The following is an 18,976-nucleotide window of genomic DNA, read 5'->3' on the forward strand; positions in this document are numbered from 1 at the left end:
TAGTTTCAATGGGAATGATTTCAAATATCAATTATGAAAAATATTTATCCAAACAATAAATCAGAAATATTTCTAATTTAGTATATCAAATATTAATTAAACATGGTAGAGCTAATTTTCAGGGGGTGCTACAGTTCATTACTTTGGTCATAATGTCCATCGGTCAGTCAAAAACGAAAGAGATACCCAATTTATATTCTCTACTGTGTCAATTTCTTTATTGTGGTGATCTGAGTTTTTGTGTGTTTTTTGATAAGTGTGTGATAGTGCGTATGCTTGTGGCTGCAAGTCGTTTCAGGCTGGGAGGGGCTGTTGGATGGGAGAGAACGCATTCACTCTCCGCTGCACCTGAGGCTCATCGTTAATCAGTGCTGGATTAATCCTGCCTCCACCTGTGCTCCAGCGCCAGTGGATTGTTCCTCCTCTGAGTGGTAACAGGCCAGCCAGTTGTCTTCGGAAACTGTTTGCTAAGAGAAGTCTCATTTTGTTCTAATTGTGCTTTTGTCTGCGTTTATATCAGCGCCTCCCCGTCGGAGTGACGCCTCCCAGACCCAGCCTTCTGCAGCCAAGCTCCAGCCATAGCAGCTCTGTCTACCGGTCCCTTTGGAAACCTCCCCTGGAAAAACCCTCCCTCACTCAACAACCCTCACGTGCTTCCCGGTGTCCGCTGTTTTCCCCGCAGCCACCAATAAATCCTTTTTGCTTCAGACCTAACCCCTCTGTTGCATTTTTGGATCCTGCCCAGACTGAAACCTTAACATTTATATCTACACTGAATAATCAGCATCACTGTCATCACTATCATCAGGAATGTCCTCTTGGCTAGCTGCTCTGGAGTCATTCTGAAAGTTCTTGCACCCACATAACTCTTTACAATTCAGGTTTGTAGATTTTCAGGAGCTCCGTTTTGTGGCACATTCTCCTGTTTTACACTTACAGCTAATAAGTTTCATCACCTCTCTAGGAGCAGGATCATTAGTCCTCCAATTGATGGAGAGTTGTTTCTCATGGATACTCCAGCCATGGCCTTCTAGTGATGGTGCACATTATATCAAATACTCAAAGCAAAATGATTCTGCAGTAACTGCAGCTTTGTAAAACTGCATTGTTCACCAGTGATGCCCTTTTTATTTCCTTTTTCAATTGGATAGTGATAGGGCTATTACTGTAAGCCTATCAGTCATTATTGCGACATGTTGAATTCAATATTTTTTCTTTTGGCATAAGGAATGTTGACACACAAAAGTTTGTCCTGTGTGATTTGTTAAAATTGCATTGATTGCAACTCTAATTTAAGTAGATTACTATGAACAATATAATCAGCAATTATTATAATAGATGAATGTTTGAAATCTTAGAAACGTATTTATTTTGAAAAATGTAATCAGCCTACTCTACCATCCATCCAAGAGGGGAAGAGAACTTATTAACAATGAATGGCGCCACATGAAATTTGAAGGAATGATCAGAAGAATTCCATTGTCTGATGTGCTTTGACCATGTTAACCTAAATAATCAAAAATCAGACGAGCTGTTGTGTTGTTTGTTCTCGGCCAGAGAGAGGGCCAGCACGGCAGCAGCAGGCAAACTACACACACATAGACTACAAAAAAACACACTTTTTTGACATATACGATTGTTAGCCTGATCACCAGTACCACCTGATTTCTGTTTTTCTACTCTTTGCTTGGCACAGAACCATTTTCTTTTGTCCGTGAAACGTTTGTAACAGGAAGGATGGTAGCCGGGACGGGTTTCCAGTTCATTGTACTCGCTGTCCAACGTGCGTATCAAATCAAATCAAATCAAGTTTATTGTCATTTTGCTGTACATACACAGTCGGACAGGCAAGATGAGAGAACGTTTCTTCAGGATCATTTAATTAGTAAGTTTTGTGGAATGCACGTCTGCGTCCATGCATGCCGCCATCACGTTGAACATGGCGAACCTCTTCAGGTCCTGGTCTTCAGGGGCACAAAGACACACATGATGTTGTGACGATGGTGAAGTCGCAGATGCTGCCTTCCTGTCTCAGCAGTCTTTCCACTCTCTGCGGGTTTCTCTCAGCAAACGTAGTTCGTCCAGCTTTTTGTCGAGGAAGTGGACATTAGAGAGTAGGAGCGACAGTCCTGTGTGGAGTCTGGAGGGGTAAGCCTTTAGCCTAGCATGGCTCCCGGCTCTCTACCTCCTTCTTGATTGGCAAGCAGGATTTTCCGAATTTTTATCTGGATTTAGTGATCCACGCTGTCTCTTTGGACAGGGCGCCGCCATCTTTGTTTACACATAGACTGACTCACTGACGTCATATGGTAGTGATTGTTTACGCTGATTGGTCGTAGCAAGGTCACTGGCACTTCACACTCCTACTGCGGTGGAAAAGATAGTTCCATCTTGACACTCGAATTGCAAAAATAATGTAGGATTTCTGCGTGTCTAAACTTTATGGAAGTACGATGGCTTGATATATTTTCAGAATATATAAAGAGATTTTATTTTCCATAATAGTGGAACGGAACATCACCATAGAAAAGCTAGCGTATGGCCTATAGCTAAACATCCACAATGCTCTCTGCTTGCCAACACATAACTACACGCTGCCTCTGCCTACAGGACTAAACAGCAGGAAGTTCCACCTGGTGGTGCAACCAGGTAATACAGTTGATCTCAAATACTTTAAAAGTGTGTGATCCAGGAAAATGGCAGCGAGTGTTGACTAAATATTAAATGACAGGATCGGATCGGGAGCAAAATAACAAACAAAAAAAAAACTTGATCGGAACATCTCTGTTCACTAGCTCTCTATTGAATAAGGAGCTAGCAACGAAAGGAGTGTGATATCTCATAAGTGCTTTCCTCATGAATCTTATAGTATCTTTAGTGTAGATGATGATGATGACAACTAAAATGTTGTGTCCCTTATTGAAAACTCTTACCACCCTTTTCTTAACAGGAAAAAAATAAAATTTTGACTTACTCTCATAAATTTCTGCAGTTAGAATGGAACTGAATGGAATTCACGTGAGATTGTTTCCAAGAATGCCAACATGGATTAAAACTCTTTAAACTGGTCCCAGAGCCTAGAAATGTGAAATTTCTACAACAGCTGTCCTCTGATAAAGATCATGCAACACCAGTGAAGCCGTTAAATGCACCCTACTGTGAGAAAGTTTGCATTAAAAAAATTGTTCTTATTAATTAGCAGGAAATTACTGGAGACTCGAGGGCTGGACGGAGGAATCCTTGAGTGTTCCCCCAAGTTTTGTTCCCTTTTTACAGAAGAGCAGCTTGGCAGATTTTGGTGTTCCTAAACACTTGTGGCCTTCAGCCCCACATGCTGACTTAAAAGACATCACTTGATGGCATTTATTAGGCTTGACACAGCTCCTACTGCAGACATATATAGTACACTAGGCTGATTTCACATACTAATAATCGTAGAAAACTCAAAAGGGGGGGGGGATCTGATTCAAATGAAACACAAACACCTGCAATTTTCAAGTAGTTAAAAACAATAACATTTAGAAAGAGTTAAAGAAACTAACATCACATTTAAATGTTTGTTTATGTGCATTTAGTTCCATATTAGATGACATCTTGCATTTTTCCGACAAAGTTTAAAGACTTCTCATTTTAATCTTTGTTTTCTCAGGACAATGCATTCGGTATCAGTAAAGTATTTTGCATCCTGGGTATATATTTTTAAAAAGCTGTTAAATTATGCTTAGTTTACATTTTAATTTTTCTTTTTTTTGGGGCTATTGATCTTTATCATATGATACAGCTCATCTAGCAGTTGTACATTTTCAAATTTCTCAACTTTTAGAGCACCTAAAAGCCTCTTTAAAAATACAAAAACTGGCTTTAAAGGTTTTTTACATTTAACTTTTACAACCCTCCCTATATATTATACTGTTGTGATTTGATTGTAATTTACAAATTAAAAAACATCTTTTTTTTAAAAAAAAAACTTTTCTAATGACCAGTAACAACCAGAAATAATCTGTACCAATAATTAAACGCATATTAAACCTAAACATCAGTAAAAAGACATTAAGGACGACATAAAATCCAATGTAAAAGCAAATTATGACTCCAAGATTTGAAGTCATAAAAGCGGAATTTAAATGAAACCTTGGCCTAAAGCTAAAAACATGCAGCTCGTCCCAGAATTCTGCAGAGTTCCCTATGTCACTGACATAATGATTTAGTGTCAAATCCTAACTATATCTGCAGCTGTTGCACAAAACACCAGACTGTAACTTTGAACAGGTTGAAATATACAGTTTTTAAAAAATGAACAGCTTTACTTCTACAAGTTCTTTGCACCTTCCTGCACACTAACAGTGCGACCCATTTCCCGTCTCATTACGGCCTCACCTGTCTTTGTGCTGGATGCATTAACATGAGAAGAGAGTCAGCGTGAGGACTTTCAGACTTGGAGCTCCGCTCATAACAATAGGAGGTGTTTGGTCCAAACCCTTGCTGGGGGGCTGCTGCGGCATTGATTGTAGTTCCTAGAGTCTGACAGATAATTACAACAGTTAATTAAAGCATTGAAAAGTTGGCATGGGAGAATCACAGATTGTATAAGAAAGATGGGCATAGCTACCGTGACGTCACCCGTTGGTTTCTGCACTGACAAAATAAGCCAGGATTTTGCTACTTCCTGGTTGAAATCGTGGATTTTTGGAGCCAGAGACGGAAAAAAGATTGTGAGAGGGTAGAGCTGGAGAGCAGCGATTGATCAGACTGACATAGAGCCGAGGACTTTCTGTCTGCCTATATTTACCTGCTGTGTTATTACAGTCTGTTAACTGCTGTCGTCTCATGGCAGACAGTAAAAATCAGCAGAAACTAAACCAAGCTAACGTTACGCCACAGAACTCTGATTAGTGTTAATCTCTCAGTTCAATGAATGAAGCTCAGTTCAGTTCATGTCTCTGTTTTCTGGCTTTTAACAGCTTCTGTTCACTTCACTGAGACAAACATCTATTAAAATGATTCCTTCTCTTTCAGAAACAGTAAAGTTACTGAGGTCTGATCACCATGACATGAGCATCACAGTGAACCTCAGAGTTGAGTCATAGTTACCTTCTGTTATTTAATGTAAATCAGTCCAGCAGACTGTTTTCTCTACGTCAGTGTTTATCAGATAACTGAGGAGCTCATGTAATCAGAGTGTTGGTTTTCCTTCTCCCCAATTACTCATATTACTCACTACTCATTTTCATACTTTGGAATAAAAACAATAAAGGCAGTAAAATGTTCTTTGACTGTCAATCAAATAACCATGACCCCATATGACCGAAACTTTGATGATTTATATAAAATTCAACACTGAATTATTTACAGATTGGGCATCTGATCTCTGGTTTTGACCATGAAAACTAACAAAAAAATAATCCTGAGCTGTATTAACGCTGTCTTTCGTGATCTGTGTTATCCTGTTTAGAACTGGGGTCTATGGGAGCCAGAGCTTTTTGGAGCCAGCACCTAGCGGACATAGTGGTACTAAAGGTTTTTTACATTTGCTGGTGGACTTCATTTTTCAGGGCCAGTTCCATCTTTCTTATACAGTCTATGGCAGGGGTCTCGAACTCCGGTCCTCGAGGGCCGCAATCCTGCAAGTTTTAGATGTTTCCGTCTTCCAACACACCTGATTCAAATGATCAGGATCGTTATCAGGCTTCTGCAGAGCTTGATGATGAGCTGATCATTTGAATCAGGTGTGTTGGAAGACGGAAACATCTAAAACTTGCAGGATTGCGGCCCTCGAGGACCGGAGTTCGAGACCCCTGGTCTATGGGGAGAACCAGTGCTGTCTCTCAACCTTGCTACCAATTGTCCTGGTGGACAGTTGTGGTACTGCAACAATTAGGGAGGTGTAACCTCGACTGAGGCCAAAGCCCCCTTCCTTTATAGCTCCTGCAATATATGCATCATAAATTCGAATGATTTTCTTCAAAAATGCAGAATTACCAGAATCACAATCAGTAACACTGACAAGTTGGTTTTCACACACAAGGAATTTGACATATTTTGGAACATTACATTAAATGATGACAAGTAGAACATTTTTAAAGATCCAAATCAATAAACTATCATCCAATAATTGACATATATATATAATATAGAATAGAATAGAAACAGAATAGAATACTTTCATTTTCATCATACACAAGGTACAACGAAATTAAAAATTATATAGATATGTATATATATACAGTACAGACCAAAATTTTGGACACACCTTCTCATTCAAAGAGTTTTCTTTATTTTCATGACTATGACAATTGTAGATTCACACTGAAGGCATCAAAACTATGAATTAACGCATGTGGAATTATATACTTAACAAAAAAGTGTGAAACAACTGAAAATATGTCTTATATTCTTGGTTCTTCAAAGTAGCCACCTTTTGCTTTGATTACTGCTTTTGCACACTCCTGGCATTCTCTTGATGAGCTTCAAGAGGTAGTCACCTGAAATGATCTTCCAACAGTCTTGAAGGAGTTCCCAGAGATGCTTAGCACTTGTTGGCCCTTTTGCCTTCACTCTGCGGTCCAGCTCACCCCAAACCATCTCGATTGGGTTCGGGTCCGGTGACTGTGGAGGCCAGGTCATCTGGCGCAGCACCCCATCACTCTCCTTCTTGGTCAAATAGCCCTTACACAGCCTGGAGGTGTGTTTGGGCTCATTGTCCTGTTGAAAAATAAATGATGGTCCAACTAAACGCAAACTGGATGGAATAGCATGCCGTTGCAAGATGCTGTGATAGCCATGCTGGTTCAGTATGCCTTCAATTTTGAATAAATCCCCAACAGTGTCACCAGCAAAGCACCCCCACACCATCACACCTCCTCCTCCATGCTTCACGGTGGGAACCAGGCATGTAGAGTCCATCTGTTCACCTTTTCTGCGTTGCACAAAGACACGGTGGTTGGAACCAAAGATCTCAAATTTGGACTCATCAGACCAAAGCACAGATCTCCACTGGTCTAATGTCCATTCCTTGTGTTCTTTAGCCCAAACAAGTCTTTTCTGCTTGTTGCCTGTCCTTAGCAGTGGTTTCCTAGCAGCTGTTCTACCATGAAGGCCTGATTCAGACAGTCTCCACTGAACAGTTGTTCTAGAGATGTGTCTGCTGCTAGAACTCTGTGTGGCATTGACATGGTCTCTAATCTGAGCTGCTGTTAACCTGCGATTTCTGAGGCTGGTGATTCGGATGAACTTATCCTCCGCAGCAGAGGTGACTCTTGGTCTTCCTTTCCTGGGGCGGTCCTCATGTGAGTCAGTTTCTTTGTAGCGCTTGATGGTTTTTGCGACTGCACTTGGGGACACTTTCAAAGTTTTCCCAATTTTTCGAACTGACTGACCTTCATTTCTTAAAGTAATGATGGCCACTCGTTTTTCTTTACTTAGCTGCTTTTTTTCTTGCCATAATACAAATTCTAACAGTCTATTCAGTAGGACTATCAGCTGTGTATCCACCTGACTTCTGCACAACACAACTGATGGTCCCAACCCCATTTATTAGGCAAGAAATCCCACTTATTAAACCTGACAGGGTACACCTGTGAAGTGAAAACCATTTCAGGTGACTACCTCTTGAAGCTCATCAAGGGAATGCAGAGTGTGTGCAAAGCAGTAATCACAGCAAAAGGTGGCTACTTTGAAGAAACTAGAATATAAGGCGTATTTTCAGTTGTTTTACACTTTTTTGTTAAGTACATATTTCCACATGTGTTAATTCATAGTTTTGATGCCTTCAGTGTGAATCTACAATACCAATAGTCATTAAAAGCAAGGAAACTCATTGAATGAGAAGGTGTGTCCAAACTTTTGGTCTGTACTGTATATATTATATAGATGTGATTTATTACACAATTTGAGCATACTTGACATTTGTTCTGTGCTGATATTGCACACAGACACAAGATACAGGCCATATCATTAGCATATAAAAACACTGTCTTATCCTCATTTACATGTAGCAAAAACGGAGATATTTCAATGCGTTTGTGCCTTTGGTTTACACGTAAACGAAGCTACAAGTCACTGAAAATATCTGAGAACTCCGGCCAAAGTAGAGATTCGGAAAAAATCTGTCTTTACGTTTGCATGCAGACAGGATGAGACAGAGTTAAACATCTCAGTATGTGTCAAAAGAGACATCAGCATCATATGTGTGCGATCCATGTTTACAGTTTGGCTACTGTGACAGAAATGGATGTTGTTAAAGCAGTGCTCGTTTTTACGTTTGTGCAAATGCTTTTGACTTGTTTGCATTTTCATTCAGAAATGTTCTATTATGTGGAGGAGCTCCACTTCTCTGTCGGTCCAAACAAACGACCCTCGCGTCATTATCGTTGAAGTACCAGGAGGTAATTCATGCCATTCGTTGTTGTGTTTTTTCCCGGATTCTGATTGGCTAGCATGGCTTTATGCTTCTCGTTACTCTGCCCCCTATAGGTTTGGCAAGCTCACAGCAGCTCTTAACAACATGTCACCTGACTGAGTTTCACATAGACAATGAATGGGAAACGAGAAACTGTCGGATCCTGTGGACATATACCATCAGAGTTCATGCAGACTATCTGGCCCATGCAGCCTAACGTTTGTGTTTGCATGATGACTGTGCTACTTGGAGTGTTTGCAACAAAGCCCTCCTAGTGGACTCCCTAATGCTGTGTTCATACCAGACGCGAATTCATCGCACTATTCGCGCGTATTTGGACGCATGTATGCACTGAGCTCACTCGTTTCATTCACGTGTTAAACTCGGAGAGATTCGTGTCTGAATTCGTGTCATTTGCGCGAATGACACGAATCCAGAGGCTGCCGTGTCTGCATTCATCAGATCCTCCAGAGACGCACACAGCTTGGGGAATTCCCTCACCTTCTCCAGGAGCTGTGCCTGGATGATGGCCGCTTCCAGCGCTATTTTCGGCTGACCCGGACCCAGTTTGACAACCTGTTGGAGGACCTGTAGGATATCTCTCCAGGATACCAACTACAGGCGCTTGCTGGGATAGAGCGATGTTTTTTCCTCGTCACATACAACAAACAGACGAGTGGCCGTCAGCAGCAGTACATTGACCACAGCGATGAGGAGCCAGCGGAGGTTTATCGTGCTAGCATTGCGATAGCTAGCAACTTGGCTCGCTAGCTTGCGAAGTTGAAGAGGTAGCATTCTTATGTGTGGACTGGAGGAGGGGGACAGCCAGTTTGCTGAGCACTGAGATCTGCCTTGGCCAGTAATGTGGCTACTTATCTTCTGGGGTGAGTAAATCAATTAATATTCATGGTGTAATTGCAAAAAACTGAATGAATCATATTCTTGACATCACCAGAGACTCTCAGCGCTGATTGGCCATCGTGGTGCGAATGATCAGTAAAGTTCAGATTTTTCAACTTGCACGTCCAACGCGAATTTGCGTCATTCGTGCAGACAACTTGCTCAATTTGTGCCATTTGCACCCACTAATCACACAATTCGTGTAATCGTGTCTGCACATTAAATCATTCGCGCAAATTATTTTACTCGCGTCTGGTGTGAACACAGCATTAGACTAGAAAAGTAATGTAACAGCAACAACAACATGTCGATGTGCACATCCACACCAGAGTATAGTCAAGGCTTTATTGACATAAAGCATATTTCCATTGCGCATGGGGCAAGAGTGAAAACATTCTTAGATCAGATGAAGATAAACTTGTTGGGCTCAGATGGAGTCCAGCATGTTTGGTGTGAGTCTGACCAGCGAACCATCCTGACAGTGAAGCACAGAGGATGATATGAGGCTGCATGAGTGTAAAAGATGTTGTAGAGCCTGTTCAAGCAGAAGACCATTCCATGTTGAAGAGATGTCCGTTTTTACGACTTTGAATATGCTGTGGGTTGATGAGTGATTAAACGACGTGGATCTGTCTGCTGTTGGATTTCTTTACAGTTATAATAGTTGGTAATTGTACCCACGTCTGATGCTTAATGCAGTATTAAGTTCCCTCGTTCTTGATTTTGTAGGACTGTTAATTGGCCTCTTCAGGCTTTCTGTTTTCAGTGTGCCTATTACCTGTATGGTGAATTTCATGTTGTTGAGCCGAGAGGAGATGACAAGCGAGACTGAGAGGAAAAATAAATATAAATATAAATAAATACCGGATCAATAAAATAAATGCAGCATGGCTCAAAAACAGTGAACAGAGGAGAAAGTTGTTAGAAGATCCGTTCAGCATGGTGCAACATCTTTCTCAAAATTATATGTAGAGTAGTGTCAAAATGCAGTCTGTAGAGGCTGTAAAAATGTAAATAGTCAATTAAAGATAAAGATAAAAGATAAAGATAACTTTATTGATCCCACAGTGGGGAAAGTTCACTGTTACAACAGCTCCAAAAAAAAGTGTACAGTCAGTGCAAGAATAATTGGGAACACCCAGTGCAAAATGCAGGAAAGAAACAGAAACAGAAAACAGAAAAACAGAAAACAGAAAACACACAGTGCAAAAATTGCAAGAGAAAAAAACATTATATACAGAAGATGTTTTTTTTGTTTTTTTTTTTAAAGAAGACTATATACACAAGGATGAGGTAGTAATGGTCAGTTATGTATAGTATATACAGTAACCTTTTTTTCAGTGGTGGTAACACCTGTGGGCACGAGAAAAAATGCTTTCAGGTTTTTTTCATTTTGTATTCATAGAACTGGAGCTATGTCCAGTCATGATCCACTCCATTTTTTAATATGTGGCAGTACGACTGTCATACAGCACAAATTACATTTCTGAGTTCTCGCTCCTTCTACATGGTTGTGTTGCTTTGTAACAAACAAAAACCTTTAAAATGCACAAATCACATCATCTGTACGCACAAATCACATCATCTGTACTGAACACATGCAGAAACTAAAGGTGAATAACTAAGATTTAACACATTGGAGTTTTAATTACCATCAATGCTTTATTTAAAGCTTTAGCTAAAAAGAAAAAAAAAGACATTTATTTTGAAGGACACATTTCAGCCAGAGATGACAGGTGCACACCATGTGGTGTTACAGTCTGAGGAACGGCAGCTGAACTGGGACGTAAACATGACCAAGTATGAGGACATTACTTTGATAAAGGATATTTTAATCAACAAAAACACTGTTATGATGCGTTAATGGGTGACCTGCGTTCTGTGTGTGTCTGGAATCACCAACTGGACAAATTCAACTTATGAAAATGACTTCCATGTTTAGCTTTTAGGAATCCATCAGTATCAGTTTATGTTGTGAATTTGGTCTTCTCCCAGTTAGACAACAAGCCTTTATCTTCTAGCTGAAAGGCCCAGTTACTGAATGGGAATGATGGGAAAAGATAATGCACCCTTCTTGACACAATTACTGATGAACTGTAGCACTGTTGTGGAGCTGAGCTGCAGCTACTCATGCATGTGAGTGGGGAGGTCTACACCGCTTTTCCCAGAGCTGCAGTGAGGCTAGCGGTGCGTTCAGGACACGTGGGAAGAAGCAAGGCAACAGGACCACTAGGGACAAATCCTCATTTTGCCAGTGAGACGTTAAGGCCCACAAACTAAAACTTAGAGAGCAAAACATAAATGTGATGCTTAAAGTAGAAGTAGGTAGTTTTTAATTATTAAGAGGGTTAAATTTAACAGTGGGATTGGCTGTTTGGGCTTTACCCATCCACCACGTTGTTCTAGTATCAAATATCTCAGCAATTACCAAGTCTTGGCATGGAATTTTTCATGATTCTCATAAGATGAATCCTGCTGACTTTGATGACACCTTTCTTTTCATCTAGCACCACCGTGAATTTTACATTTGTGGTTTTAAATCAAATGTTTCAACAACTATTGAATGGATTGTGATGGAATCTGGTGCATGTTGATGATCCCCTGACATTTCCTCTAACACCACCATCAGGTCAACATTTTTATATGCAGAGTCACTTTGCATGTCATCAGAACATTTTTTTTGCATTTGCATTTCTCATACACTTCCATACTATTAGATTTAATTTTGAAACCAAAAGAGTCACCCCCTGCTGGCTGTTATCAAGGATGCATGTTTAAGGCTTCCATTTTCAGACCTGGAGGGTACACACATCTTTTATATACTTGTTTTTTCACCTAATTTTCAATTCAAGCAGTGGTCAACAGCAAACGAAAAAACAAAGCTCGGGCAAACAAATTTCTTCAAACTTCCAAAACACCCAAAGAATGCTTTCCAGTCGTTCATTAGTGGAAAAACCACAGAGGGTTCAAAATGTCTGGTGTGTTGTAGCAGCTCCATAAGGGGATTAGTACCTTGCTCAAAGGTATCCCAGTATCCATAAGGTCAGGGCCAGATTTTTGCACCAGTTTAGGAATATTAGATTTCACAATAAAAGGCCTAAAAGAAGTCTGATTGTATGGTTTAGGGAAAGAAAGCTGCAGCAGGTACAGTTGGTTTTTCACAGACAGCCTGCTGATAAGAAGGAAACCAGATAAGCTAACAGGATTCAATGAAATCTGTGGGAGCTTTAGAGCAGGAAATGTCTGAACCGAAAGAGCTGCTGGGGAATCCTGTGAAGTAAAAGCGACAGAACTAGAGGTGAAGAAATAGGTTTGAACCAGGACGAAGTGTAACTTTCTGTCCAGGCTTCAGAAAACAAGTAGCTGTTCTTTGATCTGCTGAGTTTTGCCAGAGCTGTGATGAACTCTGTTCCTGCTCTGCAACGCTTCAGACCGACCAGAGGAGAAAAACAAACAGCAGAGCGTCTAAATTTAACTCAGGTTTTGTTGAGCAACAGGTTGACGCTCAGTCATGGAGAGAAAAAAGTAGAAAAGAAATACAAACACTCTACCTTTGAAGAGTGAAGTGAGAAGAAAAACTCTTCAGTGTCGACACTAAAACTCCACAGTTCAAGCCCATCTTAATATCATTCGATGCTTGTGTCCTGTGTCTTGTGTTAATAAAATAAACTTTATTTATATTGCAACAATTTGAGCTGCTTAATGGTCACATTCCATTTCCAATATATAAATATTCAATATACAACAAATTCAACCATGCAGTTCCAGGTCTGTAGCGTCTCACAGGTCAGAGGAGAGACGTGTCATGTCTGTTAAGTTTCTGTTTTGTTTGCACATTTGATGTCTTGTCTTTACTGTTTTATTTTGTAAACACTAACCAGTTGTCTCTGTCTTAGCTTCACTTCCTGCACCCGTCTTGTCACACCTGCTCCCTGATGGCTTTCCCTCACCTGTTTCCCATCTCCCCTCATTACCTCATGTATATTACCTTGTGTGTCTCACAGTCTCATTGCCAGTTGCACTTCATGGTCTTTGTCCCAGCGTTTCCCATAGTCATAGTCAAGTCATAATCTGTTTGTTCACGACCTCATTTCTGTTTTTTGGACCTTGCCTTTTTGCCTGCTGATTTCTTGGATACCTCTGCCTGATTGGCTGAACACGTGTGTACCGAACCCTGCCCGTTATTTTGCCTGAACCCATTCTGTGTCGTGCATTTGTGTCCACCTGTTCTGTTATTAGTGAGTTCATGACAAGACGCCCCAAGAGTCAATATGTTGGTATCAGGATTGTTGCCAAACTTAAGTTGATCCTGGTTTTCTTTGCTACCGTAGGTAATGAAAGCAGCGTGCAGAAGTTGCACGTTCTGGAGATACTGAACGTCATCAACATGTGCAGCTGCAGCAGCAAAAGCATGTCAAGAGTCGCATACACAAGATATAGTGTTTGAATTGATGCCAGGGATGAGTTATCAACCAAAAGTTAGAATGCCAACATCTGTTATAGCAATGCTTCACACTCACAAAGGCAAACGTTAGCATGTTCAAACTAATGTGGCGGCATTCATGCGCCAACCCAGTCTCACGGCAATTCGTGAAATAGTCACGAAACTCAATCTATTGATTCGTGTCCAGGGACACGATTTGCCCAACTTTTTCGGGTTCCCCAGCATAAATTTCAAACCAGTACATTTCAATTGGAATTGTCTTTCGTGCCTGGGACACGTTTTTTTTCCTATTAGATAGCATTAACATTAACATTCTGTAAACACCGGCGCTGCATATAAGCTCCATATTCATTCAAATAGAAAACCCAAAAAAAATCCAGACAGAGAGAAGCTGCTCTGAGATCGCTCTGAAAGTGATCCCAACGATATCATTCAAAGCTATTATCATTTATTTGTGATAAAATATAAGTGCATTTACTCTGTTTGGGCTACATGCTTGTCATTACTTTCATTTCTCTGTAAATGAGTACAACTCTGAAAAGAAGGACACATGCAGGAAAATGGTAACCGTAAGATGTACTGTGATCGCAGGGATGCATAATCTGACTATTGTAACTGAGAGGCCAGCGGTGGGGAATGTATCTGTAGCTTTGTGAAGCTTTTAGCTAGCTCGTCGAGGCTGGCTACATTAGCTGCTAGCTCAGCCTAGCTGCTGCAGCTGTTGCTGCTGCTTCTTCTATTGATTTGGCGGTTGGCATCCAATGTTCAGGTGCATTACTGCCACCTACTGTACACATAAAAACATTAAAGACTCTGTAGGACAGGTCTCTTCCAGGTCTACGGCGAGGCTGCGACGCTAACAGGGTTGCCTTAGCAACAAATGCAAATTTCCTCAAACACTGCCGGAGTACTAAAAACACAAAAAATACCACAATACGATGTACTCTTTTACACTTATTTTATACTATTATTAAAGTATTCTACTTCAACAGTAGCACATTTGTCGGGGAGGCTTCCACCCACCCCGGGGGTGCGCTCTGACGGGATGGAAGTGGCTGGAACGCACAGGCAGTACTCGGCTGCTGACATCGTCGTGTTCTCTTCTGCGCATGCGGGACATTTTTGGGTCATATGAAGTTCACGCAGGAGATCACGTGTCCCATTTAATTGGAAATATCGCAAAAAAAAAAATCAGATGTCACAAAAAAATCCAAACCGAGCATTAAGTCCTGTGCTCTGAACGTAGCCAATCTGTTGGATTGTTAAATTAGATAATACGCCGTTATCCTTATTTGTGATATAAAATGTCATGTCAGAGTCGGAATTTTTTTTTCATTTTTCTTTACAGAGAAATGAAAGTAATGATGCCCAAACAGAGTAAATGCATTTATATTTTATCACAAATAAATGATAATAGCTATGAAAGATATTGTTGGGATCACTTTCAGAGCGATCTCAGAACAGCTTCTCTCTGCCTGGATATTTTTTGCCTTTTCTATTTGAATGAATACGGAGCTTATACGCAGTGCCAGTGTTTACCATAGACTGTATAAAAGATGGACGGAGCTACCGTGACGTCACCCATTGGTTTCTGCACTGAGAAAATGAAGCCAGGGCTGTGTCCGAAATCACTTCCTATGCCCTCTATAGTGCACTATATAGGATGTATGCCATTTTGTAGGGGTGTCCGAATGTTAAGTTACAAATGTAACACCCTATATAGTGCACTGAAAATATCCCACAGCCGATGGTCACTAACCAAGCAATATGGACCGTCATGCATTGCGCGAAAGGAAATGGAAACTCGACAAACAAGAGCGCGAAAAATTCCCGTATGTTTTGTTAAATTTTATTTTACCCATTTCTTAGATGGGTTAGATGAGATGGCGGCGCGCATAGACGCAGCGGCCCCTTCAGGAGACCACGAGAGTGAACATTTTGAGTGTCTGTCTATCCCAGACATTCATTCTGTAAAACCTACAGCCAAGAGACTTTGCTGAACATCAGGACAGTGAACGTTGCTAAAATTGCAGCACTTGGTTGTGATTTGGACATACTACACCACTTCATTTAAATTCCTTTAGGTTACTGGATCCTGAAGAAATGCTCTCTCATCTGGTATGTACAGCAAAATGACAATAACTTTGATTTAATTTGACTTCTTAGCTACGCAATAAACTGTGAATTTGATGTGTTTGTACTACGCTGTTACGTCACAAATCGCGGCTAACGCGCGACGTAATTAATAGCTCGACATGTTACTTTGCCGAGGTGCTCCCTACATAGTGCCCTACATAGTGCACTTTTTAGTAATCCCTATACAGTGAGTCGGGAGTACGGAGCGAGTGGATGATTTCGGAAACAGCCCAGGGTTTTGCTACTTCCTGATTGACATGGATTTTTGGAGCCAGTGACGCAAAAAACATTGGAGGGGGGCGGAGCCGGAAAGCGGTGATTGATCAGACGGACTGAGAGCCGAGGACTCTGTCCCCACCCACATTTACCGGCTTCTGCTGTGTTTACCGACGCTGCTGCTAACAACGTTGGCCTCCAGAAGTGGAGCTAAACACTACAGGTGAGTATTAAAGTGTCTCAGTGACTGGTTGTTTTCTGTCCACATCTGGACGATTTTACATATAAAGCAGCGAGCTGCGTTACGATAGCTGAAATTATTGTAAGTTAACATCAGACTGGAGCCACTGATGCAGAAACAAGATCTGACATCCTGTTTCAAAGTTGTTCTGTAAATGTTAGGTTACGTTTCCTGACTAGCTAACAGTGATGATCAGGTCTGTCAGCGTCATAAATGAGCCACGTATAGTCTGTGAGTAGTTTCCTGTAGGTCACAGCTGATCAATCATAACGGATCGATAACATGATTTCAGTCTGTTAACTGCTGCCGTCTCATGGCATAGGAATGGTCAGCAGATAGAAACTAAATCAAGCTAAAGTTACACCACAGAACACTGATTAGTGTTAATCTCTCAGCTCATGTATCTGTTCTCTGGTTTTAACAGCTTCTGTTCATTTCGCTGAGACAAACATCTGCTGAAATGATTCCTTCTCTTACAGAAACAGTGAAGCTACTGAGGTCTGATCACTATGACATGAACATCACACTGAACCTCAGAGCTCAGTCACAGTTACTGTTATTTCATGTAAATCCGTCCAGCAGACTGTTTCTCTACTACAGTCTTTATCAGATACCTGAGGAACTCATGTAATCAGTGCTAGTTTTCCTTTTACTCTACTAATCACATCATACTTTGGAATAAAAAGAATAAACTTTATTGTCCTTCTAAGGCAGTAAAATGTTCTTTGGCCTCATCCAGGGAAACAAACATTTCCTTAAGATTAAAATACATGTTACAAACATCCCACTTTCTATTGTGCTGCAGTCACATCCTGCTGTATTCCCTCTCATATTTAATGTTGGAATGACAGAACCTTGTAGATCTTTGTCTCACTGTTTGTGTCTTTTCCTTCCAGCCATGATGTGGATCACTGGGAACACCTATGTCTGATGTGATCTAAGATCTACAGAGAACATGAACATTCAGCTAAGGTTGCCTGAGGTGAAGAGTCTTCTCTCCTTCTTCATCCCTGTGAGGAAGAGCAGCACTGATGTCCTCCTCATCAATTCCAGGAGTAACAATAATGTTGAGGGGAGTTTCAACTCCCTCTTTTCATAGAGCACACTTGTCTTATGACTGTTAAGTATTTACACTCACTCATTTCATCCATCTATCACATACTTTGACACATATTTCCAGTTCAGAATTGTTAAATAATGTAGTTTTAAAATGTGCAATAAAGGTATTAATGAAGCTCTTGTCTTGAATGTGTTGATGTTTCAATGCTGCATATCTGCTATAAATGACAGCAACATGTTCTCCATATTGTAATGATGCAAAAACAGCAGTAGATGAAGTTAAAGGCGATAAATGAACCTGTGAATACTAAGAACAGACAAAAACAAACTGCTGAAACAACTGCTCTGTCCTTCTGTGAGTGAAAGCTGAACTGGAAGTGGTTCACTGAGGATAATGTCGTTTCAGTCTCCTCTTCACAACCAGATAAATGGCTTCAGATGAGATTTTCCTTCTGCTGGCTTCACTCAGAAGATCTTCAGTAAACATGAGACACACCTGAGGTGAAGATAGACATCACAACATCAGTTCATTTAAATTAACCCTGGAAACATTTCCTGTTGCATGTATAGTTTTTAAAGCACCTAAAGAAAGAAAGGCCTGTAGTTGCTTCACACTTAGGAAAGAAGATTTTATTTCTTCTTCAGCCGCTCTGTGCTGTATTTCAAATGTTATATTTAACTGTAGTGTCAGTCACTACTTTGGTATTATTCTGGGTGTTTATTCTTCCATCTACTGTAAGAAGAACTACAACATGTGCATCAGTCATTAAACAACAACACGTTGAAGATCAGAGTGTAGATGAACAGTTTCATCAGTTAAACATCAGACAGCAGATATGCAGGACTATTAATAGAACATTAACGTTGCTGTTTTAGCCACATTTAAGTTTCCTAAACGTTACGTGAACCAGTGTCTCCATGGACAGTTTTATTAACTTAGTGTACCACATTGCAGTAACACAACACACTTCAGCCGGATTACATGAAACACAACACAAACATCGTTAGCTTGATGCTGCTGCGTTTAACTTTAACCAGGCTACGACTGGTCAGCTAGCTCGGTTAGCATCGCTAATTCACATTAAAGCTAATATTTACTCATGCTAACCCTCTTCTCTGGTCAATACACACAGAAATAAACTCCCTCAACTTCTGGAGTTTACTTCACACATTACATCTGAGGCTAAGGTTGCAGTTAAAGTGCATTAAAACCGGCAACAATAAGAAAATAAACATTTACTTACCAAACAGATCCTTTTAGTGTCTCTGCTTCAATCAGCCCAAGGTCCGAATCACAGTGAACTGAAAACTGGTCAAAACCAGCCAGCGGACAGTAAAACTTTGTGGAAAAAATGTACCCCAAGTAAAAAACAATCGAACAGTTTATAATATCAGAAGTACATCCAAACGAGGAGGAGACCTGAGTTTACGGTGAATGAGACTCCAGGCTGCCTCTTCCCTACGACCTGTCAATCATTCCTGACCAGACTGTCAATCAAGCCAGCCACGCCCCTTGCCCCGCAAAATTGACGATTTAACCTTCCTCCTGTGTTTGCTTTCTGTTACCATCCCCGGTGTTAAC

The 18,976-nt window shown here is 40.7% G+C and overlaps 1 long non-coding RNA gene across 1 annotated transcript; it reads right to left on the bottom strand.

Moving 5' to 3' along the window:
• Positions 1-6,499: 6,499 nt before the first annotated feature.
• On the bottom strand, positions 6,500-18,537 carry LOC103352977 (uncharacterized). The gene is made up of 3 exons (XR_519985.1): positions 18,526-18,537; positions 8,053-8,058; positions 6,500-6,606 (listed from the first exon to the last, which is right to left on the bottom strand). It is a non-coding gene; the product is annotated as an uncharacterized LOC103352977 (long non-coding RNA).
• Positions 18,538-18,976: the final 439 nt, after the last annotated feature.

The sequence above is a fragment of the Stegastes partitus genome, unplaced genomic scaffold, assembly GCF_000690725.1.
Source record: "Stegastes partitus isolate 25-593 unplaced genomic scaffold, Stegastes_partitus-1.0.2 Scaffold57, whole genome shotgun sequence".
Lineage (NCBI taxonomy): Eukaryota > Metazoa > Chordata > Actinopteri > Pomacentridae > Stegastes > Stegastes partitus.